Raw genomic sequence first — 27,453 nt, 5'->3', positions numbered from 1 at the left:
ACGATCATGTGGTTTTTTTTTTCAGTTTGTTTATATGATGTATTACACTGACAGATTTTCATATGTTGAACCATCCTTGCATCCCTGGGATGAATCCTACTTGGCCTTGATGGATAATTTTTTTGATGTATTCTTGGATTCGGTTTGCCAATATTTTGTTGAGTATTTTTGCATCAATGTTCATGAGGGAGATTGGTCTGTAATTCTCTTTCTTTGTTGTATCTTTGTGTGGTTTGGGTATCAGGGTAATTGTAGCCTCATAAAAAGAGTCTGGTAGTGTTCCTTCTGTTTCTATTGTGTGGAACAATTTGAAGAGTATTGGTATTAGTTCTTCTTTGAAAGTCTGGTAGAATTCTGCACTGAAACCATCTGGTCCTGGGCTTTTTTTTGGTTGGGAGACTTTTGACGACTGTTTCTATTTCTTTAGGGGTTATTGATCAATTAAAATGGTTTATCTGGTCTTGATTTAACTTTGGTATATGGTATCTATCCAGAAAATTGTCCATTTCTTCCAGATTTTCCAATTTTGTGGAGCATAGGTTTTTGAAGTATGACCTGATGATTCCCTGGATTTCCTCATTGTCTGTTGTTATGTCCCCCTTTTCATTTCTGATTTTGTTAATTTGGGTGCTTTCTCTTTGCCTTTTGGTTAATTTGGTTAGGGGTTTGTCTATCTTGTTGATTTTTTCTAAGAACCAACTCTTTGTTTCTTTGATTTTTTGTATTGTTCTCTTAGTTTCTATTTCATTGATTTCAGCCCTCAATTTGATTATTTCCTGGCATCTATTTCTCCTAGGTGAGTTTGTTTCTTTTTGTTCTAGAGCTTTTAGTTGTGCTTTTAATTTATTGGTGTGAGATTTGTCCATTTCCTTATGTGTGCATTTAGAGCCATGAATTTTCCTCTTAGCACTGCTTTCATAGTGTTCCAAAGTTTGGGTATGTTGTACTTTCATTTTCATTGAATTCTAGGAAATCTTTAATTTCTTTCTTTATTTCTTCCTTTGTCCATTGATGTTTCAGGTGGGCATTATTAAGTTTCCATGAGATTGTAGGCTTTCTATGCTTTTTGTTGTTGTTGAAGTCTAACTTTAAAGCATGGTGGTCTGATAAGATACAGGAAGTTATTCCAATGTTTTTGTATCTGTTGAGATTTGTTTTGTGACCAAGCATGTGGTCAATCTTTGAGAAGCTTCCATGGGGTGCTGAGAAGAAGGTATATTCTTTTGTGTTAGGATGGAATGTTCTGTAGATATCTCTTAAGTCCATTTGAGTCATAACATCTGTTAGGTCCTTTACTTCTTTGTTAAGTTTCAGTCTGGTAGATCTGTCTTTTGGTGAGAGTGGTGTGTTGAAATCCCCCACTACTAATGTGTGGGGTTTGATGTGCGCTTTAAGCTTTAGTAGTGTTTCTTTAATGAATGTGGGTGCCTTTGTATTTGGGGCATAAATGTTCAGAATCGAGACTTCATCTTGGTGGATTTTTCTTGTAATAAATATGTAATGTCCATCTTATCTCTTTTGATTGATTTTAGTTTGAAGTCTATTTTATTAGGTATTAGGATAGCTATGCCAGTTGCTTCTTAGGTCCATTTGCTTGGAAAGCCTTTTCCCAGCCCTTTACTCTGAGGTAGTGTCTGTCTTTGAAGTTAACGTGTGTTTCTTGTATGCAGCAGAAGGATAGATCCTGTTTTCTTATCCATTCTGTTTGTCTGTGTCTTTTTATAGGTAAGTTGAGACCATTGATATTGATGGATATTAATGACCAGTGATGGTTAATTCCTGTTATTTTTTGTGGCCCTGTTGCATTTTCCTTCTTTGGTGTTTGTTGGTGTGGGATTATCTGTTGCCTGAGTTTTCATGGGTGTGTTTAACTTCTTTGGGTTGGATTTTTCCTTCTAGAGCTTTCTGTAGGGCTGGATTTGTGGATAGGTATTGTTTAAATCTGGTTTTATCATGGAATATTTTGTTTACTCCGTCTATGGTGATTGAGAGTTTTGCTGGGTATAATAGTCTGGGTTGGCATCCGTGGTCTCTTAGTGTCTGCATAACATTTGTCCAGGACCGTCTAGCTTTCATAGTCTCTATTGAGAAGTCTGGTGTTATTCTGATGGGTCTGCCTTTATATGTTACTTGGTCTTTTTCCTTTTGCAGCTCTTAATATTTTTTCTTTGTTCTGTATGTTTAGTGTTTTGATTATTATGTGGCAAGGGGACTTTTTTTTGCATCCAGCCTATTTGGTGTTCTGTAAGCTTCTTGTATCTTCATAGGTATTTCTTTCTTTAGGTTAGGAAAGTTTTCTTCTATGATTTTGTTGAATATATTTTCTGTGCCTTTGAGTTGATATTCTTCTCATTCTATCTTTATTATTCTTAGGTTTGGTCTTTTCATGGTGCCCCAAATTTCTTGGACATTTTGTGTTACAACTTTTTTGTCTTTAGTGTTTTCTTTGACTGACGAATCTATTTTCTCTATTGTGTCTTCAGTGTCAGAGATTCTCTGTTCCATTTCTTGCATTTGTTTGGTTATGCTTGCTTCTATAGTTTCTGTTCATTTAGTCAGGATTTCTATTTCCAGCATTCCCTCAGTTTGTGTTTTCTTTATTGTCTCAATTTCAATTTTCAAATCTTGAATTGTTTCCTTCATCTATTTAATTACTTTTTCTTGGCTTTCTTTGATTTCTTCCAATTTTTTGTTTGTTTTTTCTTCCATTTTGTTAAGGGAATTTTTTTATTTCCTCTTTAATGGAGTTTTTCATTTCCTCTTTAAGAATCTCTATCATCTTCTTAAAGTCATTTTTAGGATTGATTTCTTCTGTTTCTTCTGCCTTGGTATCTTCAGGTCTTGCAGGTGTAGAATCGCTAGGTTCTGATGTTGTCATATAGGTCTTTATGTTGTTGTCTATATTTTTGCACTGGCGTCTACTCATCTCTTCTTCTGCTGGGTATGGGTGGTGTCTGTGTCTGAAGGTGCCTCTCTTGTTCTAATTGTTAGTCTTGGTCCACTAGGAGTTCTTGGTTAAATCAGTGCTGTTGGGCTCTGTTTCTTTGGGAGCAGCTGTGCCCAGTTGGTGTAGTGTAGGCTTATGATTCTAGTGATCTGGTTCAGTGGCTGGTCAGCACCCTCTTTTGTGTTCTCAGGTCACATTTTGCTCATTCATCAACTCCTCAGCTGATCTTGTTTCCTCAGCCTGCAGACTGTAGGATTCTGACTCCTCTCCTGAATGGATCTCAGCTGAGTAGATTATTTAGTAGGGTAATCTCATCAACACTTCCAAGTTGTTGAGTTTCGCAGGTTCAGCAGCTGGGCCTTGGATTGGCCTCAGACTGAATGCTGGTATCCATTCTGGTCACATCTAATGGAGATGGCTCCTTCCCTGGGTGCTGGGTTTAAAGGCGTCCCTGTTCCAGGTTCTTATTCTCCTTGTTTTCACTAACTCCTCAGTGTGTAATAGCTCAGTTTCTGGTCTTTATTACGACCGAGTTTATGCCACCGCTCAGCCTGTCTCTGCCGTAGCTACCTTTACCGCCACTCCATCTGTCTCTGTTGCCACTCCATCTGCCTCTGTGGTCTGCCTCTGAGGCTTCTCAGTCTGCCTCTGTCCAAAAAGCCCTCTCTTAACACTTGAGTTTTTCCACTGGCCAGTGAAACCTGGGATAGCTAGTCTCAGTCTTAGAAAAGGGAGATCAGGATAGTGCATCAAGCTTGTTGCTAAGTTTGGCTATAGTGGTTCTTGACCAGAGACAGCAAGAACAAATTGTCTCCTGCATCTTATAACACATATTAGTTGAACAACATTAAATACTCTATTGTCCCACAGTTACTGATAAGAAATACATTAGAAGATTTTTATGAGGTAACTTCCTTTCCTGAAATCTGATTTCCATGACAAAAAAGAAAATGTCCTAAAGCATTAAGAATACCATGTACCATTTCTAAGCATCTTTTAATAAGCATCCTATGTTTTGATTTTAATGAGAATCTATTCATCAAGAGAAATTTGGTAGATTCCTCCTCCTAACCCTCCTCCTCCTCCTCATCATCCTCTTCTACCCCAAGTTTTTTCCTCAGTATCACAGTCTAGTTCATCCCGCAACTGTCAGTAGTATGTAGAATCCTAAAATTGTGTATTGTTACCATTTCCTTCATAAGTGTTTCTCTGCTGTAGTCTGCATAGAAACCACAGAGAAAGCTCCACAAACATTCCTAAATATCATCAATATTTAGGATGCATTTCAGAAAGGCATGTCTTGTAGTTTGTGTGTTTGAAGGATTAATCTCTCTTTGTTATTACACCATGCTGTATTTATTCACAGAAATTTTCAAAGGTTCAATTTTTTTTTGCTGTTGTTGGTTTTTTTTTTTGGAGACAGGGTTTCTCCGTGTAGTTTTGGTGCCTGTCCTGGATCTCACTCTGTAGACCAGGCTGGCCTCAAACTCACAGAAATCTGCCTGGCTTTGCCGCAGGAGTGCTGGGATTAAAAATGTGTGCCACTATCACCTGGCACAAACAAAGGTTCAATTTTAGGGATCCTAAGTGGTGAAATGTTGTATATAAAATATATTCTTGCTCATTTTTTTGCACATGAGCATCTACTGTTATAGCACATCCTGCTCTTTTGTACAGACTTCCAATAAGATGCTTTTGTTAACTCAGTTATATGAAAAATGGAAGTTTTGAGAATTTTTCCATAAAAACTAAGATGCACCTGTAACATGCAAAGATAATTACAGAGCAGTAAAAGGACAGTGGGTGCCTTTTCCCAGTCCATGTCTATGGAAGTCAGATAAGACAAATATCTGAACTTTATACTCTGTGCTCTAGAGACCTACATTCTGGACTGGTCTCTGTTGTCATACACATCATTTGGGAACAGGATCAGACAGGGTAGAAATAGGAGTGTGGTAGACACTTGGAATTTAAAGGAGAATAAGTTCACACTCAGGGGAGGAATTAAGACTGAACTTCTGAAATCCACTTTTAAACAGAAACTTTCATTTAAGTTCAATACTAAAGTCATTTCAACATAACCTCCACACAATTGTGGTGTTTTAAAACCAACAACTATACAGATAATGGTAATATTTGGTTACCTTGTCACTAGGTTGAGAAGGAACTCCACTTAATGAGATTTAAAATAGCAGAGGCCTGAAAAGTGGTAAACTTGATATTTGTAGTACAATTCCAAACATAGCTTTCAAAAAAGTGACATTGCAGAAATCATATTCCTTGAACTTTTGAGGTCATAGATACTTTCTTTAAGAAATCCCCAGTCTTAATACAGAGAAATCAAATTTGCTGAAGCAGAACCAGATTTGCAGCTCGTTTGTCATACTTGCAGAATTAGTAGTCCCTCTGGGATTTTAATCTGCAACAAAACATAAATAAAACATATCAAGAATGGAAATTTGTCCAGGCAACCTTTTCTGCCTCATGAACCACAGATTGCAAACATCCTACAACCTAAGCATCTAAGCATACTGTGTTTTAGATTTCACAAGAATCCATTAAGAGCATTTTGGTAAATTCCTCCTCTTTCTGATGTTCATTCTTGTCCTAGGCCTCCTCTTCTGCAAGATTTTGTCCTATATCTCAAAGCCCAGGATTGACTGCCCAGTTTATCTTGTAACTTTCAATATTATGTTCAGTTTTGAAACTTGTGTCTTATTTCTGTGTCCTCCCTTGAAGTTTCTCTGCTCATGTCAGGAGAGAAAGCACAGAGACAATTATATATCACCAATAATCCCATATGAATTTGAGAGGGTCACATCTTGTGGTTTCTGTGTTTGAGTCTGGATTCCTCTCTCTTCGTTACCATACTGTGTTATATTTATCACCTTCTCCACTGGGCTCTTTACCAGTGACCACAGTCCTGGCAGCTTTACTGGGGATAAGGCTGGTCCTATGAATTCCAGAACATCATATCCCAGACTATCATTTCAGAAGTAGACTTTGGCTTTACCAGAGCACAAGCCAGCTCTAGGAACCACAGCACCAGCAGCTAGTTTGGGATAGCTAGTCTTCCCAACTTTGAAAAACAAGAGCAAGATTGTGTATAAGGCTTGCTGTTCAGTTTCTCAACAGAGGTACTGAACCAGAGACAGCATGAATAAATTGTCTTCTGGATCTTATATCATATACGAGCTGAACAATCTATCAAATACTCTATTGTGCCACACTTATAAGAAAGAGTAACACATTGGTGAAATATTCTGAATTGACTACCTATCATGAATTCTGATTTGTTAACAAGAAAGGGAAAATCATTTCAAGCATTAAAATGTCTTGTTTTCTTTCCAAAGATCCTTTAATAAGCACCCCAATTTACTGATTGCATACCATCAATTTTATTAATATCTTATGCTCAGATTCTTCCTGCTCATGATCCTTTCCTCTATTTCTCAGTACAGTACTCAATTTCCAGTTTATGCTCCAAACATCAATACTTCATTCAATTCTGAAACATATCTATCTTGTCCATCTCCTTCCTCATAGTTTTCATGCTCCTGTTCAGATAGAAACCAGAACGAAAGCTACACTAATATTACTTAATGTGACTAATAGTTCCATATGAATTTGAGACGTACTGGTCTTTAGATTTGTGTTTTTTGAGACAGGTTTCCTTCTCTCTGTATTATCACAGCCAGATTTATGCACCCAAAAGGTGCAGTTTCAGGACTTCCTCAAATACAAAGCCTTTTTATAATACTTATTCTTTCTAATTTCTCTAAGGATGGGCATGTAGTGTTGTGCCACATCTTTCTGTTGTTTACAGTGTTACATGTAAGTGGTATTTTTTTTACCATAGTTGTAGGAAGACTGACACTTCAGAAATGTTCTTGTGAAATAGAGGAATCCTGTAACATACAATGCAAGTTACAAAGTAGTGAAAACACAGTCGGTGCATTCTGAAAATCTACAACTTTGGAATTCTGATGGGCTGAACACTTACGAATTATGTTCTGTGCTCTAGAGACCTACACTGCAGAGATGTTTCTGTTATCATACTCATCACTTGGATACTGGAATTGCCACTATAGAAATAGAATTTTGATCTGAGATTTGATGGGAAAATGAGATGAAAAATCTCAGGATGAATTATGTTTGAATATTTGAAATTCAAAGTTGAAAGAAAGCCTTAGTTTTGCCCTGGAGATGAAAATAATTACAGCATATACTATATACCACTCTTTTAAAGTCAACAAGGATACAAGAATTGGTCACATTAGCTTGGTGTGTCATTGGGTTTTATCAATTATTCTACACTATGATAACTAGAATACAAAAGGCTTGAAAAACAATAAAAATAGTCAGAGAATATAAAAAACAATGATCAAGAGAGTAATAACATGAAAGTCATATTAATTGAACTTCTAAAATCACAGGTGCAGAGTTTCTAAAAACCCCAGTCTTGGAATACAGAGCCAGAGACATTGCTTACCTGTTATTCCAGAGTAGAAGTAGTCTTCCAGGCTTTTGTTGTGCCACAAAATATAAGTATACAAATAAATTATATCAAGAATGAAAATGTGCCTTTGAAAAGTGAGGTAATTTCCAACTTCCTCTGCCTCACACATCATACCCTGCACATATCTGAGCACATACAAACTTCTTATAAAGCATCAGGTGAGTTCATTTTCTTTCTTAACATTGCACTTGTTTGCAAGGGCTTATTTCCTTTCTAATTGCTTCCTCTAAAGTAGTCTTTCAAAGTCCATTGAACAATTCAAGAAGAGATAGACGCTTTATCTCTCAGAAAGGGTAGTGGAAATTGTCTTCACTAAAGACTGGTTGATTTATCTTCTGTGAACCATAATTGCTTATCTTAAATTAAAGCATTTTTACACACAATGAATGAAATATGAATTCCAATCTTGATTTCTTTTGACACGTTTCTATTGAGAATAATACATATCACTACTCATCTGGGGCAAAGCACTCTATTCTATCTTTTTCTTGCACCAGAATTTGCTTGGCATATATGTTCTTTTTATCCATCCCATTACTAGCCTTAAAGCATTATTTTCTTCACTATTGCAGGGTAAAATGTTAAATATGTTGGCTTTAATTGAACTTTGATGTTCCTGTGATACTCTGAAAAGAATCCATGTGGTTCTGGAATTTTCTGTGTTCAGAAAAATTATGTATTTCTTTTATTAGCCATGTTCCATGTGTATCTTCTTTCATCATTTCTTCTTCAGAAGTTCATTTTCCTATGTTGTGTGTCAGGTTCATGAGGTTGTGGAAGTAGGATATAGTTTATGTTTGGAATCAGGAAAACTTTGTTAAATATACTATTCTTGCAAATAATACATGATGTAATGAACATGAACCACTCACTTCAAGCATGCTGGTTCATGAGAAATAGCTCCAAAGAGCCTCAATTAAATAAAATTACTTGAAAAAGACAATGTGACATGAAGGAAGGATTGCTAATTTGAGCAAATTCTGAAACTCTCTTGATCTGGTGTCATGGACAATAAGATGACCATTAACATTGAGAGATAATTCTGCTTCCCTGAACCTACACAAATTCACTGTCAATAGATCTGTACCAAATGCACCTAACACCATACTCAATATCTTAAACTTTATGAAGCATAATTGATGAAGAAAAAGGAAATATAGAGTCCTCAAAAATCACTCGGTAATCAAAGCAGTGAGCCCTCCAATCTCTTCTTTGCAGTTTACCTTATATAGGAAATCAGGATTCTGGTGACAGTGGTAATGAGCTGTTAAGTGATTTTTTTTCCACTGTGTACACCTCTTTTGATTCTATCCTGTCTAGACTATATGATTCTTTACAGTGTTACTTGGATTAAAAGCAATTAAACAAGTATTAGGGCACATTTGGGGCACTGTAAAAATGACCATTTCTTCAAAATATAGGGTCCCAAAGCCAGTTTGAAATGTTACCTGTCATCTGTCAAAATTGAAAAGTGCTAGTCCAGCTCTGGAAACCTCTTTGGTCTTAAGAGGACCTCGTATCTGGACCCCATATTTCTATTGGCATGAGTCATTCTGCATCCTCAGACAATTGTTCTCATCATTGATACAGACAAGCCTTCTTTCAACATGAGTATTTCCACTGCAGGTAAAACCTCAGAAAGCTTGTATCCTTAACTTTGAGAAACAAGAACATGATTGTTCAGAGGGAATGTTGTCAGTCTTTAACAGAGGTACTAAAACAGTCAGCATAATCAATTATAATCTGTTGGCTAACACAAATGAGAAATAAATAAGATATCAAATGCTGTATTGTGTGACTTTTACTAATAAAAATGTGAAAAAAAAGCTAATCTAAGTTTAATTTCTGTCCTAATACTGCTTTTCTGGATATAAATGAAAGTATTGTCAATGATATGAAAAATGTATAGGATATCACAAAAAGATCCTTTCATTATCATACTAAGTTGATGTATTTTCATGTTCATATTCATAAATAACTTGTTTGGTAGGTTTCTGTGAATTTCCAGTTCACCCTACAATTGTCAATACTGAGTTCAATTTTGAATCTGTGTTCTCTGTCCATCCCATTACTCATGGTCCCTATTCTCCTTTCAGGACATAAACCAGAAGCATTCCTACATCAATACAAGTTAATAGCACTAAGAACTTGGTGGGGGTGGGGGGGGGGGTCGGGGAATCTTGCTGTTTGTGTTTTATACCTGGATTCATTGCCTCTGTATCATTAATTCCAGAGATATTTTTTTCTCTAGCAATTACATAGTTGCAAGTTTGAGGCTTTCTAAATGGCAAATGGTTGGACATAAAACTTATTCTTCATAATTTAATCAAGTGTGGTGGTGCACAGCTTTAATCCAAGAACTGAGGGGGCAGAGGCAGATAGATCTCTGAGTTTGAGGCAAGCTTGGTCTACAGAGCAAGTTTCATGACAACCAGGACTGTTACACAGAAAATCCCTATCTCAAAAAACCAAAACCAAAACAAAACAAAACACACACAAAAAAATCATAATTTGTCCAAGATGGACCTATAGTATTTTGCCAAGTATTTCTTTCATATTGAATGTCTTACATGAGATGTACTTGTTACCTTAGTTGTATGAAGAAAGACTACTTAAAATTTTTCTGAGGAAATATTTCAAGAAACATTTTTATATCATGGTATTGTAACATGGTATATTCTTTACAAAGTAGTGAAATTACAAAGATTTCATCCTGAAAACTTGCATATATGAAACTCTGACAGGTCAAAATCCTAAGTATGATTGTGCTCTAGGGGCCTATACCCTGTACAGGTCTATGATGTCATACTCATCACCTGAGTACCAGACCTGGCAGTATAGAAATATTATATTAATCTGGGATCTTAAAAAAAAGTGAGATAGGGAATCTGGTAATGCTTTATCTTTAAATCTCTACATTAAAAAGCTAAAAAGAAAGTCTTCCATTTGAACTTGATACTATAGTCATTTTACTGCATGCTACACCTCACTGGACTGATTTATAATCAAAAAAGATGCAGGCATTGATAATTATTTTGCTACAATTTCATTAGCTTTCATCAGGTATTCAAAATTTGAGGCCTACCATAATAGAGGCATGAAAGGGGGAAATTGACATTTAAGGAAAGAATTAAAGTAAAACAGTAAAAAGAGTGACATAATAAAAATACTATTTAGCTGATGTTCTCACAGACACTAATTTTATGAAATGCCAAATCCTAGATCACAGAAAGCAGATCAACAGTAACAGGATCATTGCTTATCTGTCTTCCCAGAAGTATAAGCAGCCCTCCTTGATTTTAACCTGCAGCAAAATATAAATAAAATATATTAGAAAGGAAAATGTTCAAGAAAGGGGTATATAATATCCCACTTCCTCTGCCTTAAACGCAAGTACATAAAATCTTCCCAACAAACATAAAGAGAGCTAAATTCATTTCATGACATTGAATGTTCTTGCAGACACCTTTTCATTCTTAATTCTTTCCTCTGAAGCAATCAATAAATAGGCAATGAATAATACTATAAGAGTCAGATATGTTATCTCTCAAAGAGACTAGTGGAAGTTGTATTCAAGGACAGAATGAATATCAGGCATATTCCTTTGATATTTTTCATCTGTCTTCTGGGTTTCCTAGAAGGTTCAATACAACATTGAATATTAACATGAGAGTGTACACTTGAACCAAACCATAATATTCCTGGAAACACTTTGATTTTTTCTTCTTTAATTACTGTGGTTACCTTAAGACGTATCACATACTAGGTTTGTTCTGTGTTACTATACTTCTTGACAACTCATGAACTGTATTATGGTATATTAGATGAAATAGAAGATCTGCCTTCATGATCAGTTAGGATTCAAGGTCATGTGGTAATGCATCCATTCATATGATAGTAAAGATTTGTTGAATCATATTCTGTGAGCTGTGTTTGTCAAAAATTAAGGCATTTTATGTAGAAAGAATGATAATTGGGTAGCAATCTTGAATACTTTTGAAAATTTCTTATTGTGAATATTATACATCACTCTTCATCTAGAACAAAGTATTCTATACTCCTGTAAGACACTTTTATTTGTGTTTGCAATCATTCTGTTTTCTCTCAGGAATCTTAAACCATTTCTTTCACATTTAACTTAAGAGTCAAACATTGATGAATCATATGAGATTGAAAAGGGGGTAGAGACAGAGACCACAATACTGTAATGTGCTCAGTAATAAGAGCAGTGATCCCTACTTTCTTTTCCTTGCATTTTGTCTAATAAAGGAAAGTGATATTCTGTTGAGAATGCTAGTGATCTGGGAAGTGAATTGTTCAGTGCATGCCCTCTTTTGAGTCCACCCCTTAAATACCTGCATTTATCACTCATTTAAATACACAATATGGTGCACTACTAATCAGAATGCTGTTCAGTTTGGAAGGAATGACATGGAAATTATGATACATTTGGGACACTATCAAAACACGCTCAAAATCTAAGATCCTAAAGCCAGATTGTACAGTTATATGTCATCCATAAAAACTGGGGAGTGTAAACCAGGGTTTGAAACCCTAATTGGTCTTATTAGAGGATTTCATATCTGGACCTCAGATTCCCATTGACATGAGTCACTCAGCATCCTCAGACAGGTGTTCTCATCATTGATCCAGATAAGCCCTCTCTCAATACATAAGTATTTCCACAACCAGGAAAAACCATATAAAGTTTGTCTCCTTGGCCTTGAAAATGAAGAACATAATTGTGTAGAAACATGTTTCTCAGTCTCTGAACAGAGGTATTGAATGTGAATCAGCAAGCATAAGATTTTTTTTGTACCTTAATTCAAATCTGAAATAAATGTGATATCAAAATACTCTATTGTGGCAGACCCCAGTAGCCAGCCAGCAGATGAGAGAACTGTGGGCAGACTGGATCACCACTGCTGTGACCCACTGGTCTGTGTTCCTACAAGACCCACTCTGACACCTACCTCCAACTATCCTGTCTTCCTGGCCTTGGCCAAACATTCCCTGCAACATCAGCAGCCCATATAGGGACAAGAACCACCTACACCAATTGGAAGAACAGGTGAGTGACTGGTCTCCCAGCTAAACTGCCCCAATCTCTAGACCATAAACCCCAGGGGCATCCTGTGATGCTCCACCTCACAATCCATGGCCCAGCAAGGCAGCTGATTCCTCACCCAAACTCTGGGGGAACTCTACTGCTCTGGTGCAGTCCCTAGTAGCCTGCCATCCAGTGAGAGACCTACAGGCAGGCTGTTCCACAACTGCTGCCACCAACTGGCCTTTGTTCCCACAAGACCCACTATCCCACTCAACCACACCTACCCCATCATAATCCCCAAGGACAACCCTCTCTGGCAACATCAGCAGACCCTATAAACACAATTTGAAACCAATTGAAAGGACAGCAGTCCTTATATGCACAAGCACCACTTAGACCAGTTGGAAGAACAGATGGTTAAATGCCAGTCTAAGAATACATTCAGCAACATGAAGGGAAATATGGCATCACCAGAACCCATTGGTCCCACAACAGCAAGACCTGAACAATCCAAAGCAGATGAAGCAGAAGAAAATGTGCTTAAAAATGACTTTACAAAGATGATAGAGGCTCTTAAAGAGGAAATGGAAAGTTACCTTTAAGAAATCTAGGAAAAGACAAAAAATTAGAAGAAATCAATAAATCCCTTAAAGAGAGATAAGAAAAAACAATCAAACAGGTGGAGGAAACAGTTCAAGTCTTGAAAATTGAAATAGAGGCAATAAAGAAAAATACAAACTGAGGTAATTCTGCTAATGGAAAATCTGGGTAAGGGAACAAGAACTACAGATGCAAGCACCTCCAGCAAAATACAAGAGATGGCAGAAAGAATCTTAGGTACTGAAGATACAATAGAAGAAATAGATTTATCTGTCAAAGGGAATGTTAAATCCAAAAAATTCTTAACACAAAACATCCAGGAAATCTGGAACACCATAAATAAGACCAAACCTAAGAATAAGATGTATAGAAGGAGAAGAATTACAGCTCAAAGCTACAGAAAATATATTCAACAAAATCATAAAAGAAAACTCCCCAACCAAAAGAAGTGCATGCTGATGAAAATACAAGAAGTGTACAGAATACCAAGTAGACTGGATCAAACAAAAAGTCCCCTCACCACATAGTAGTCAAAGCACTAAACATACAGAATAAAGAAAGAATATTAAGAGCTGCCAAGGAAAAGGACCAAGTAATATATGAAGCAGACCTATCAGAATTAAATGTGACTTTTTAATGGAGACTCTAAAAGACAGAAGTACCTAGAGAGACATTTTGCAGACACTAAGAGACCACAGATGCCAGCCTAGACTACTATACCCACTTTCAGTGACCATAGATAGAGAAAACAAGATATTCCATGATAAAACAAGATTCAAACAATACCTATGCACAAATACAGTCCTACAGAAAGTACTAGAAAGAAAACTCCAACCCAAGGATGTTAGCTGCACCTAGAAAAACACAGGCAATAGGTAATCTCACATGAGCAAAACCCAAAGAAGGGAAACATATACATACTACCAACAACAACAAAACTATAAAATAACAGGAGTTAACAATCACATGTAGTGTGATATTTTAATTGTGTTCTGACATGAAAAGCTTGCTTGGAGTCAGAGGGTGGGGCCAGCCACTAGGGGACCAAAATTAACCATAAACATTTGGAGGACTGTAGACAGAAAGGAGACAGGAAGTAGTAAGGTAGGGCAGAGAGGGGATTCTGGCCCTTTGGGACTGAGGAACTGGAGTGCTAGGAAGCAGCTATGTCTGCTCCCCTGCTTTTCTGATCTTTCAGGATTTTACCCCAATATCTGACTCTTGGTTTTTTATTGATAAGATTAGTTAGATTAACATTTCATCTGGCACCCTACTCAGATGGTGAATTCATCAGATAGCTGCTTGCCTGGGTCTTTGCAGCTGCTGGAACCTGCTGGGGCTGCATGTGGGAACTGCACCTAGCAGAATCACCATGTTGGTGGCTGGTTTTTTCTTTTCTTCTGCAAGCCCTCTGAGTGAGTCTGGGATTTTGCTGTTGCAGCCTCTCCACAGCAATCTCCACAAGCCCCAAACTCCACCGGTACCTGTGTTCCAAATGCTGCTGGAGTTAGCCCCTTACCACCTGCCAGCTCTGTCTTAGCAGCTCTGTGCTTTCACTTCCCATCTGCTTATTACATATGCTGCTTTCATATGTTCCCCATGCATGCCTTTCAGATGGCTTACTCTTTGGCCTCTTTTCCTCATGGGTTTTGAGCTTCTCTGTGAATCTTTGTTCAGGCTGTTGACATGCAATCAGTGGCAGCTGTTCTCATACATGCTATGCAGAGACAGTTAGCCTCACACTTCACAATCATTGTCAGCAGATTTGCAGAGACAATTGTATCTTTTAAAAGGGGTGAATTAGATAAAAAGTAGGAGAGAGAAGAGGTTGAAGAGGTTTTCCCCAACATTAAAAATGAGAAACATTATAATGCATGGATTTAGATCTCTGTATAGTTCTACAATGGATGGTTTGAAAATGGAACAATTAAATGAAGGGATAGTCAACTTAGTTGGGATTCACATGATGTCAATTATACATTTGGTAATTATTATTTTATCCCTAAAATATTGTTTGATATCAGTGCCAAATACAAAACATTGACTAATAAGATAAAATACTCAGAAAGACAGACTAATAGAACTAAAAAAAATATTCACACATAGACAGAGGTATTTAGAGCAGAAGTTACCATACCATGGCATTATGAAACTGAAGGAGAGTGACCCTAAGATATTAGGAAGCCAACATTAATTTATCCAGCTTCAATTCAAGAATGACAACCAGATGACAGACATCATCAAGGCTATTCAGAAGTTAAATGAGACTCTATAGAAATGTAAAGAAAGCAATAGTTTCATATGGCATCCACTCACATTTTATGAAGCAGATGTTAAATCCATGGTTCATTTAGCACAGAATTATTCCAAAAGACAAGAAAGATCTAATTAAATCAGTATTGAGAAGTAGTCCTCAACTATAGTGTAACAATTGTTGGAGAGATGGAGCTAGGCACATAGAACAGCAAGGTAGGGTTAGAGGTTACAAGATTTCCCAAGATCAAATCCTTGGTAGGGGCCATTATGCTGATGTGGAAAGACAGATTACATTTGATTATCACACTTTGTCCCTATGCCATACAGCAGCTTTGAATACTTAGGACAAAATTCAAGAATCAGGAAAGAGGACTAACTCATTTATTAAAACTATACAAGACCCAAAAGAAGTCTTCAATAAATTTTTGCAAAGATTGACTTCAGCTGTAAATAAAAGGATATCAAATCCGGAAGATAGATGAATATTACTTGAACCTTTGACTTTTGAAAATGCTAATTCACAATGCAAAGGGTAATTCAGCCTTTAAAGATAAGAGCAGCACCCATAAGGGAATGAATCCAACATACAGTCAACATTAAATCTCATAACCATGGTGATCCTTGGATAGGAGAGTTGATTTCCAAAGGCTTGAAAAAAAATCAAAATGTCAAATGTTTTAATTGTGGTAAATAAGACCATCTAAAAAGATCTTGTAGGCAGGGTGTTCCTAGAAACAATGTTTTTTTCTAGAGATGACCCAAACAGAAGGCCCTATTACTCAAAGGATGGTCTACTATAGTGACTGATTTAAAAGAATGCTTCTTCAATATACCTTTACAAGAACAGGATAGAGAAAAATTTGCCTTCACAGTCCCTACCAATTATAATTCTCAGCCTGTTAAAAGATATCAGTGGAAAGTTCTCCCACAAAGGATGCTAAATAGCCCCACCCTGTGCCAATATTTTGAACAATACCTGCTGGAAATGATTCTTGTACAGTTTCCTTAATCTATAATTTACCATTATATGGATGATGTCATAATAGCTAATTCAAATGTAGATACCTTAGAGAAAATGTTTGAGGAAGTAAAGAAAAATTTACCTTTTGGGGGATTACAAATTGCTCCTGAAAAAATAAAAAAGAGAAGATTCAATTAATTACCTAGGTTATGATATTGGTTTACAAAAATTAACCCAAAGAAAGTATGAATCAGGAGAGATTAATTATGAACTCTCAATGATTTTTAAAAATTGCTGGGAGATATTAACTGGCTATGGTCCATAATTGGATTTACCACTGAAGAACTAAGTGATTTATTTCAAACTTTACAAGGTGATAAGGATTTAAATATTCCAACAAAATTATCAACTGAGATGTAGAGAGAATTGCCTTTGGTAGAAAAGGAATTGCAGGATGTTTCATGTGAATAGTTTGGATCCAGAGCTTGATTGTATTCTAGTTATTTTACTTTCTAGGTTTCTCATACAGAAATTTTAATGCAGAGAGAAGATAATATCTTAGAATGGATATTTTTACCACACAAACAGAGTAAAAAATTAAAGACCTATGTAGAAAGGGTTTCTGAGTTGATTCTAAAAGCAAAATTAAGATTTTGTCAATTAGCAGGAATAGATCTGGCAGAAGTCATTCCTTTTACTAATGCTGAAATTTCCTCTTTATCAGAAGAAAATGGATATTGGCAAAGAGCTTGCAATAATTTTGGGGGAGATATTAACAACAAATATCCCAAAAGCAAGATAATTCAGTTTATAAAGAAAACTAACTGGATCCTTTCTCACTTGTATGGGGAGCAACAATTTCTGGAGCCCCTTCATTCTATAGTTATGCCAAAAAATCAGGAAAAACAGGTTATAAGACAATTTACTTAAACTGATTCAAAGCCCTTCTGATTATATTCAAAAGTAAGAATTACATGCTATTCTCATGGTATAATTAGATTTTCCAGAACCTCTTAATATAGTTACTGACATTCAATATGCAGAAAAAAATTGTATTGGAACTGCTGAATTTATTCTAGATGACTCAGAATGGAGTTTACTTGTTCAATTACAAGAAATAATCAGAAATAAAAATCATCCATTATATATAACACATATCAGATCTCATACTCATCTACCAGTCCCTCTAGCACAAAATAATGATAAAATTGATCAACTATTGGTAGTAAATGTGCTAGAAGCCTCAGATTTTCATAAGATACACCATGTTAATAGCAAGGATTTGATAAAAGATTTTTCCATCATCACTTGGTAACAAGCCAAGGAAATAATAAGGAAATGTCGTACTTGTTCTTTGCATAACCAAACTCCACTACCTGCAAGAAGTAACACAAAGGGTCCTCAAGAAAAATGAAATTTGGCAAATGGATACGTTTCATTTTGCAGAGTCAAGAAAATCAAAATGTGTACACCATACCATGGATACATATTCAGGATTGCAATGGTCAACTTCTTTGAGTTCTGAAAAGTATGATTCTGTAATTACATATTTGTTAGAGTTTAAGACCATCATGGGGATAGTGGTACAAATTAAGAATGGCAATGCTGAGCATATTTCTCTAGTAAAATGAAACAGTTTTTTGCATATTACAACATAAAGCATGTTACAGGAATACCACACAATCCTACAGGCTCTAATGTAACTCTGAAAGATAAGCTTCATAAATAGAAAGGGGTAATAAAGACCCCCAAAGATTGCACAATGCTTTATTAATTTTAAATTTTCTAAATGCTAATGAGAAAGGAACAGCAGCTGCAGAGAGACATTGGATGATAGAAAAAACTGCTGAATTAAATCAGCCTGTATACTTTAAAATTTGTTGACCTCAGAATGGAAACCAGGATATGTGTTAAATTGGGGAAGAGGTCCACAGGAGATATCCTCAAAACTTAAAAATAATAGATTCGAACAAGAGAGACCTCTTGATTAGAAGCAATGATGTTTTGTCAAACAGCATAACCATTCAGTCAAAACTAATTTATAAGACTAACAAATGTTTTTCATTTGATTAGAAATAACTTGCCAAAAGGGAAACACTACAAAGTCAGGATTGGGGAAGGGTTTTGTATTTGTCTTTCCAGGAGTTTAAAGGCATACAACTAAAGAATCTGAAGAGCACTGGACAAGTGAGACATCAGAAGAAAAATGATGAATCATCAAGAGAAAATGTCCCAAGAGAAAAAGTTAGCCTATTGGCTATTGGCATATCACATTTCCAGCAGTATAAAATTTCATAAATCTTCTCAAATATTTGTTTCTGTTGTTCTCTGCACAAAAATAATGAAAATGGTCTTTTTGTAGTCCCAGTTGAATTAAATTTTAAAGCTGTTTTTGGAGTTGGAGCATGACTCTCTTCTTCTCTAAACTCAAGCATGCTTGTTAAAGGAAAATCCAAAATCTCTGTCTATTGTCAGAAGAGCCACCTGGTATGGGACAAAAGAAAAACCAAAATGAAGAGACTATTCTAATACCATTAATCTCATAATTCTTTGGTTTTATTTTGACTCTTTAAAACTTTTCTTGAGGTATAAATATTGCCTCAAAATGTATAAGATATATATATATATATATATATATATATATATATATATATATATATATATATTTAAACTTTTGTTATGTTATTAATGATTATATAGAGTACTAATTTTAGAATTAGGCATCCTCTTGCTTCTTGTATATGATTTTGGCTTTAAGTCTTTATCAGGTAATTAGGAATTAAGTTTTTGTACTCTGGGTGTACATAAGAAATTATGGTCTTTAACCTCTTTGAGATTTGTTGCATATGACATTTAAAATGTTGAAGTTTTCTGCAGTGAACCATGACCATTCCTAACAGTGATGCATGAAGTCTCCAAAAGGAGGATGGGGCCCCACAACAATTCCACCAGGATTGTGGTAACAACAATAAGCTGACAATCACCACTCAAAGGTCATCTTGGGACTACAAACTGCTCAGGAAATTTCAAGGTATTTAGCTGAGATAGCCCAACCTCACTGATTACTATAGCTAGGACTTGAGATAAACCCTGTAGTTTCCCATTCCCAAAGCCTAGACTATAAATGATACAACTAGCTCTTCCAGGACTTGATAGTTATCCTAATTTTTTTCAGGGTTCCCTCAATATGTCATTGCCTCCAGACAACAGGAAGTAATTTTAAGAACACAATACACACATTACCAAGAGTTGGGTGGGCAGTTTTTGGTTGTTCAGTAGGTTATGGATATTTGTCATCATTTAGCAGGGTTGGAGTCAAGTTGTTATTGGTAATTATCAAGAAAAAAAAAGCTGAACAAAGGTGATTAGATGCAGGGATCTTGTTCTAAAAAGATAAAGGGGATGTAGAAATAGGATAAAATGATAGATTATTGATTCTACTTTTAAACCAGAAAAGCCACTACTAGTCTTAAATATTTTACATTCATATGGATTTTTGTATATTGACAGAAATTTGAGGTTGTTTTTATGATACTGGATATAGATTTATACTCTTGTTTAAGATATTTTTGTATATTGACGAAAATTTAAGGTTATTTTTGTTAGAAGCTAATGTACCTACATTTCTACTCTTGTTTAAGGTATTGCACCTATACAGATTATTTAACAATGTAATGTAAATTTCTAGTCCTTCAAAATTATTATTATAACCTATTTAGGAAAATAAAGAAATGCAGGTTAGTAGTTAGTCACCCATTATAACCAAATTTTTGGTCATGTTACATATGTTTTCAAGGTCAAATAGATATACAATTTAGGTAGACAGGTGGTTTCCACACACTTCAGATATCTACAGAATATGGCATTTAAGAAATTTTAATAATATAAAGTTATTTTTTATGACAATGAGACATGTCTCCTCCTGGTGGCACAAATCTACTTCAGAGAAGATGAAGGACATCAGAGAAACTGCATATGGAAATTGCTTTGTGGCAAAAGTTAGCCCCTAGTCAAGAAACTGCCTTTGCTTGACTGCTGAGAGTATGCTGTCCAAATTAGACAAGCAGGACACACAAAAAAGAAGTTGCCAAAATTTGTCAAGACAAGGTGAGATAGTCATTCAAAAATCCTACTTTACAGAAAAATATGTCAGATATTCTAGGCCTGCAGGCCAAAGATAGAAGCACCAACATTACAGAGAAACCATGGATGACTGTCCAGGCAGCCAACTGCTTCTGTTATTTCTTAATTTTGGAAGTTGTTTGCTCTGCACTTCCTGTTTACACAGGTAATATTATATCCTCTCAGGTCTCTGATGTAATTGAAGACTAAATAGCTATAATTATAGTTTTCCTTGTTATAACATTCACAAAAGACACTCACAAAAGAGCTGTCAAGTGTATAAGGTTGAAAGACATAAAAGGTTATCCTTGAGTTGGTCATACAAGTTAAGATAGAAAGTGAACTATGTACAATATTTTGGACTCACCAAGATAGGATAGTTAATGAAATATTTCTCTGAATTTGCCAAATGCAAATATACTGGACATTGTTAATGTAATTCTTGCCTATATATTTTTGTATAAATTTATTGTACTTACTGTATATAGTTTTATTTTGCTAGTTAAAATCTTCACTCTTTATTTAGAGAATAAGGGGGAAATGTTGGGTGATATTTTGATTGTGTTATAACAAATAAAACTTGCATGGAGTCAGAGGGTGGGGCCAGCCACTCATTGATCAAAATTAAACATAGAAGTTTGGATGACTGTAGATGGAGAGGAAACAGGAAGTAGTAGTGTGGGGCAGAGGGAATTAGAGTCCTTTTATTGAGAGAAACTGTAGAGGTAGGAAACCATTGTGGCTGCTCCCCTGCTACACTGATATTTCAGGTTTTTACCTTGATGTATGACTCTTGACTTTTATTGATAAGATTAATTAGATTCACACTTCAATCAATGGTCATTAATATCCTTTATTATCAATTAACTCAATTTGCCTATAAAAAGACATAGGCTAATAGAATGGATAAAAAACAGGATCTGTCCCTCTGCTGCATAAAAGAAACCCACCTCAACCTCAAAGACAGAAATTACCTCAGAGTAAATGGTTGGGAAAAGATTTTCCAGTCAAATAGATGTAACGAATAGGCTGGTATAGCTATTCTAATATCTAATAAAATAAACTTCAAATTAAAATTAATCAAAAGAGATAGAGAAAGACATTTCATATTCATCACAGAAAATTCCATCAAGATGAAGTCTCAATTCTGAACCTTTATGCCCTGAATACAAATACCCACATTTGTAAAAGAAACATTACTGAAGCTTAAATCACACACCAAACCCCACACATTAATAGTGGGAGACTTTAATACCTCATACTCACCAGTGGACAGCTCAGCCAGACAGAAATTTAACAGAAAATTAAGGAAACTAACAGATGTTATGACTCAAATGAATTTAACAGACATCTACAGAACATTTCATCCAAATACAAAACTATAGACCTTCTTATCAGCACCTCATGGAACCTTCTCTAAAACTGACCACATACACAGGCACAAAGTAGATCTCAACAGATACAAAAAATGGAATAACCTTCTCTATTTTTTCAGATCACCATGGGTTATAGTTAGACAACAAACTCATGGAAATTCAAAAACTCTTAACTGAATTACTACTGATTCACAGAAGAAATATAGAAAGACATTAAAGACTTTCTATATTTCAAGAAAAATGAGTGAAAACATACCCTAACTTATAGGACAATATGAAAGCAGTACTAAGAAGAAGGAATATACCTTCTTCTCAGCACCTCATGGAACCTTCTCTAAGACCACATATTCAGGCACAAATCAAATCTCAACAGTTATAAAAATATTGGAATAAGTCCCTGTACCTTATGGGATCACCATGGGTTATAGTTAGAATTCAAAAACAACACAAACTACAGAAAGTCTACAAACTCATGGAAACTCAACAACTCTCAACTGAATTACCACTGAGTCACAGAAGAAATAAAGAAAGAAATTAAAGACTTCCTATATTTCAATGAAAATGAGTGCACAACATACCCAAACTTATGTGACACTATGAAAAGAGTGCTAAGAGGAAAGTTCATAGCACTGAGTGCCTACATAAAAAATTTGGAGAAATGTCAGACTAGTAACTTAACAGCATACCTGAAAGGCCTAGAACAAAAAGAAGCAAACTTCCCCAGCAGGAGTAAGAGGGCAAGAAATAATCAAATTGAGGGCTCATATCAACAAACTAGAAACAATGAGAACAATACAAAGAATCAATGATACAAAGAGTTGGTTCTTTGAGAAAAATCAACAAGTTAGACAAACCCTTATCCAAACTAACCAACATACAGAGAGAAAATATCCAAATTAACACAATCAGAAATGAAAAGGGGGACATAGCAAAAAACACTGAGGAAATCCAGAGAATTATTAGGTCATACTGCAAAAACCTGTATTTCACAAAATTGAAAAATCAAAAAGAAATGGCCAATTTTCTTCATAGTTACCACATACAAAAATTAAATCAAGATCATATAAGCAGTTTTAATAGACCTATAACCCCTAGTGAAACAGAAGTAATGAAAAGTCTACTAACTAAATTAAAAAAAAGAAAAAAAAAGAACCCAGGGCCAGTTGGATTTAGCATAGAAGTCAGAATTTCAAAGAAGAGATAATGACAATGCTCCTTAAATTAATCCACAAAACCAGCCCAGAGATCCCATCCAGACCAGAGGTGAGTGTCTTGGGTCATACCCAGGGAGGCCTGCCCCTGGGTCCCATCCCTGGGCACCAGCCATTCCGGGGAACACCTGCCCAACTTGGCCCCAGTTTCTGGTCATCAGGAGGGGCCCCAGCGGGAAGGTTCCCCTTCCCAAAGACCTCCTGGCAGACCCTGCACTCTACACCCCCGCCACTTCCTGTGAGTTAGAGACCAGTCCCCAGCTCCCATCTGGCCTGCAGCTCCCATCCGGACCAGAGACCACCAGAGGACCCCACAATCTACAAGCCCTTCCCCTATACCCATCAACCCGAGACCCCACACACACTTATTGAGAATTGAAGACCAGCTCCCAGCTCTCATCAGGCTCAGAGCTCCCATCTGGACCAGAGGTGAGTGTCTGGGGGTCATACTCAGGGATGCCTGCCCCTAGGACCCATCTCTGAGTACCAGTCATGCCTGGAGAAGACCTGCACAACTTGGCCCCAGTTTCTGGCCATCGGGCGGGGCCCATGAGGGAATGTTCCCCTTCTCCAAGAACCCCCCCCCCCCGGCGGCAGACCCTGCAATCTGCACGACCTGCCCCCACACCCATCTGCCCGAGACCCCGCCATTTCCTGAGACTTAGTGACCAGCCCCCAGCTCATAGGGCCCATAGCTCCCATCTGGCCCAGAGAGCTCCCATCTGGCCCAGAGAGCTCTCTTCAGACGCAGAGAACTCCCATCTACCCCAGAGAGCTCCCATCTGGCCCAGAGAAAAAGAGAACTCTCATTGGACAAAGAGCTGTCATTGGACCAAGAGTAAACTCAGGAGACAGGGAATATGCCAGCCCTGATTAGACCAAAAGTGACTTTCTGAGAAGTAGAATCTACCACCTCTCATTGAACCAAGAGATGCTTCCTGAAATGCTGAATCTGTCAGCTCTATCTGGACCAAGAGCACTGGTAAGACCAAGAACGAATCCATGAGGATATGGGCAGACGTCAAGACAGAAGTACATTCAACAAAATAAAGAACAATACAGCATCACCAGAACCTAGCCCTCCTCCAACAGCAAGACCTGAACATCACAAAATGGAAGAAGCAGAGGAAAGCAACCTTAAGAACAACATCATGAAGATGCTAGAAGCTTTTAAAGAAGAAATTAAAAACAGCTGCTGAACCTGCGAAACTCAACAACTTGGAAGTGTTGATGAGATTACCCTACTAAATAATCTACTCAGCTGAGATCCATTCAGGAGAGGAGTCAGAATCCTACAGTCTGCAGGCTGAGGAAACAAGATCAGCTGAGGAGTTGATGAATGAGCAAAATGTGACCTGAGAACACAAAAGAGGGTGCTGACCAGCCACTGAACCAGATCACTAGAATCATAAGCCTACACTACACCAACTGGGCACAGCTGCTCCCAAAGAAACAGAGCCCAACAGCACTGATTTAACCAAGAACTCCTAGTGGACCAAGACTAACAATTAGAACAAGAGAGGCACCTTCAGACACAGACACCACCCATACCCAGCAGAAGAAGAGATGAGTAGACGCCAGTGCAAAAATATAGACAACAACATAAAGACCTATATGACAACATCAGAACCTAGCGATTCTACACCTGCAAGACCTGAAGATACCAAGGCAGAAGAAACAGAAGAAATCAATCCTAAAAATGACTTTAAGAAGATGATAGAGATTCTTAAAGAGGAAATGAAAAACTCCATTAAAGAGGAAATAAAAAAATTCCCTTAACAAAATGGAAGAAAAAACAAACAAAAAATTGGAAGAAATCAAAGAAAGCCAAGAAAAAGTAATTAAATAGATGAAGGAAACAATTCAAGATTTGAAAATTGAAATTGAGACAATAAAGAAAACACAAACTGAGGGAATGCTGGAAATAGAAATCCTGACTAAATGAACAGAAACTATAGAAGCAAGCATAACCAAACAAATGCAAGAAATGGAACAGAGAATCTCTGACACTGAAGACACAATAGAGAAAATAGATTCGTCAGTCAAAGAAAACACTAAAGACAAAAAAGTTGTAACACAAAATGTCCAAGAAATTTGGGGCACCATGAAAAGACCAAACCTAAGAATAATAAAGATAGAATGAGAAGAATATCAACTCAAAGGCACAGAAAATATATTCAACAAAATCATAGAAGAAAACTTTCCTAACCTAAAGAAAGAAATACCTATGAAGATACAAGAAGCTTACAGAACACCAAATAGGCTGGATGCAAAAAAAAGTCCCCTTGCCACATAATAATCAAAACACTAAACATACAGAACAAAGAAAAAATATTAAGAGCTGCAAAAGGAAAAAGACCAAGTAACATATAAAGGCAGACCCATCAGAATAACACCAGACTTCTCAATAGAGACTATGAAAGCTAGACGGTCCTGGACAAATGTTATGCAGACACTAAGAGACCACGGATGCCAACCCAGACTATTATACCCAGCAAAACTCTCAATCACCATAGACGGAGTAAACAAAATATTCCATGATAAAACCAGATTTAAACAATACCTATCCACAAATCCAGCCCTACAGAAAGCTCTAGAAGGAAAAATCCAACCCAAAGAAGTTAAACACACCCATGAAAGCTCAGGCAACAGATAATCCCACACCAACAAACACCAAAGAAGGAAAATGCAACAGGGCCACAAAAAATAACAGGAATTAACCATCACTGGTCATTAATATCCATCAATATCAATGGTCTCAACTTACCTATAAAAAGACACAGACAAACAGAATGGATAAGAAAACAGGATCTATCCTTCTGCTGCATACAAGAAACACACGTTAACTTCAAAGACAGACACTGCCTCAGAGTAAAGGGCTGGGAAAAGGCTTTCCAAGCAAATGGACCTAAGAAGCAACTGGCATAGCTATCCTAATACCTAATAAAATAGACTTCAAAACAAAAGACCCAGGATAGCTAAAAGTATCCTGAATAATAAAGCAATCTCTGGAGGCATCACGATCCCTGACCTCAAGCTCTACTATAGAACTACAGTAATAAAAACAGCTTGGTACTGGCATAAAAACTGACATGTAGACCAATGGAATCAAATTGAAGACCCTGACATTAATCCACACACCTATGAACATATAATTTTTGACAAAGAAACCAAAACTGTACAATGGAAAAAGAAAGTATCTTCAATGAATGGTGCTGGCATAACTGGATGTCAACATGTAGAAGGCTGCAAATAGATCCATATCTGTCACTGTGCACAAATCTTAAGTCCAAGTGGATCAAAGACCTCAACATAAATCCAGTTACTCTGAACCTGATAGAAGAGAAAGTAGGAAGTAGTCTTGAACGCATTGGCACAGGAGATCACTTCCTAAATATAAGACCAGTAGCACAGACACTGAGAGAAACAATCAATCAATGGGACCTCTTGAAACTGAGAAGCTTTTGTAGAGCAAAGGACACAGTCAACAAGACAAAGCGACAGCCTAGAGAATGGGAAAAGATCTTCACCAACCCCACATCTGACAGAGGGCTGATATCTAGAATATATAAAGAACTGAAGAAATTAGACATCAAAATGCCTAACACTCCAATTAAGAAATGGGCTATAGAGCTAAACAGAGAATTGTCAACAGAGGAAGCTCAAATGACTGAAAGACATTTAAGGAATTGCTCAACATCCCTAATCATCAGGGAAATGCAAATCAAAACAACTCTGAGATATCACCTTACACCTGTTAGAATGGCTAAGATCAAAAACACTGAAGACGGCTTATGCTGGAGAGGATGTTGAGCAAGGAGAACTCTCCTCCACTGTTGGTGGGAATGCAAGCTTGTGTAGCTACTTTGGAAATCAATATGGTGCTTTCTTAGAAAACTGAGAATCAATCTCCTCCAAGACCCAACTATACCACTCTTGGGCATATTCCCAAGGAATGCTCAATCATACCACAATGGCACATGCTCAGCTATGTTCATAGCAGCATTATTTGTAATAGCCAGAACCTGAAAACAACCTAGATGCCCTTCAACTGAAGAATGGATAAATAAAATGTGGTACATATACACAATGGAGTACTACTCAGCAGAGAAAAGCAATGACATCATGAGGTTTGCAGGCAAATGGATGGATCTAGAAAAAATCATCCTGAGTGAGGTAACCCAGACTCAGAAAGATAAACGTGGTATGTACTCACTCATAGGAGGATACTAGATGTAAAACAAAGATGACTAGACTGCTACTCACAACTCCAGGGAGGCTACCTAGAAAGCAGGACCCTAAGAGAGATCAGTGATGCAAGGATAATAATAATAATAAAGGCAATAAACAGAAAGATGATTGCCAACATTAAATTAAATGGAGAGAAGCTCAAAGTGATTCTGATATAATC

General features: G+C 36.7%; 1 protein-coding gene and 2 non-coding genes across 20 annotated transcripts in view; all 3 read right to left on the bottom strand.

Annotated features, from left to right (window-relative positions):
• Window positions 1-27,453, bottom strand: part of LOC128124757 (selenide, water dikinase 2-like) — a 168,633-nt gene that overhangs the window by 27,842 nt on the left and 113,338 nt on the right. For 16 of the 18 annotated variants that reach the window (XR_008222957.1, XR_008222960.1, XR_008222956.1 and 13 more), the window contains 2 exons: window positions 16,476-16,499; window positions 5,092-10,770 (listed from right to left, as the gene is read on the bottom strand). The gene's annotated coding sequence lies outside the window, so the exon portion shown is untranslated. Of the gene's footprint in view, window positions 1-5,091; window positions 10,771-16,475; window positions 16,500-17,383; window positions 18,818-27,453 lie in introns of those variants that run through there. The other 2 variants (XR_008222958.1, XR_008222972.1) reach the window with 2 other exon arrangements.
• Window positions 8,989-9,054, bottom strand: LOC128095862 (small nucleolar RNA SNORD109A). The gene has a single exon (XR_008213457.1). It is a non-coding gene; the product is annotated as a small nucleolar RNA SNORD109A (small nucleolar RNA).
• On the bottom strand, window positions 12,052-12,117 carry LOC128095860 (small nucleolar RNA SNORD109A). Its single transcript, XR_008213455.1, has one exon. It is a non-coding gene; the product is annotated as a small nucleolar RNA SNORD109A (small nucleolar RNA).

This window comes from Peromyscus californicus, unplaced genomic scaffold, assembly GCF_007827085.1.
Source record: "Peromyscus californicus insignis strain IS unplaced genomic scaffold, ASM782708v3 Scaffold_4__1_contigs__length_199733344, whole genome shotgun sequence".
Lineage (NCBI taxonomy): Eukaryota > Metazoa > Chordata > Mammalia > Rodentia > Cricetidae > Peromyscus > Peromyscus californicus.
Note: the sequence above shows the minus strand (reverse complement) of the source record. Positions and strands in the feature narration are given on the sequence as shown.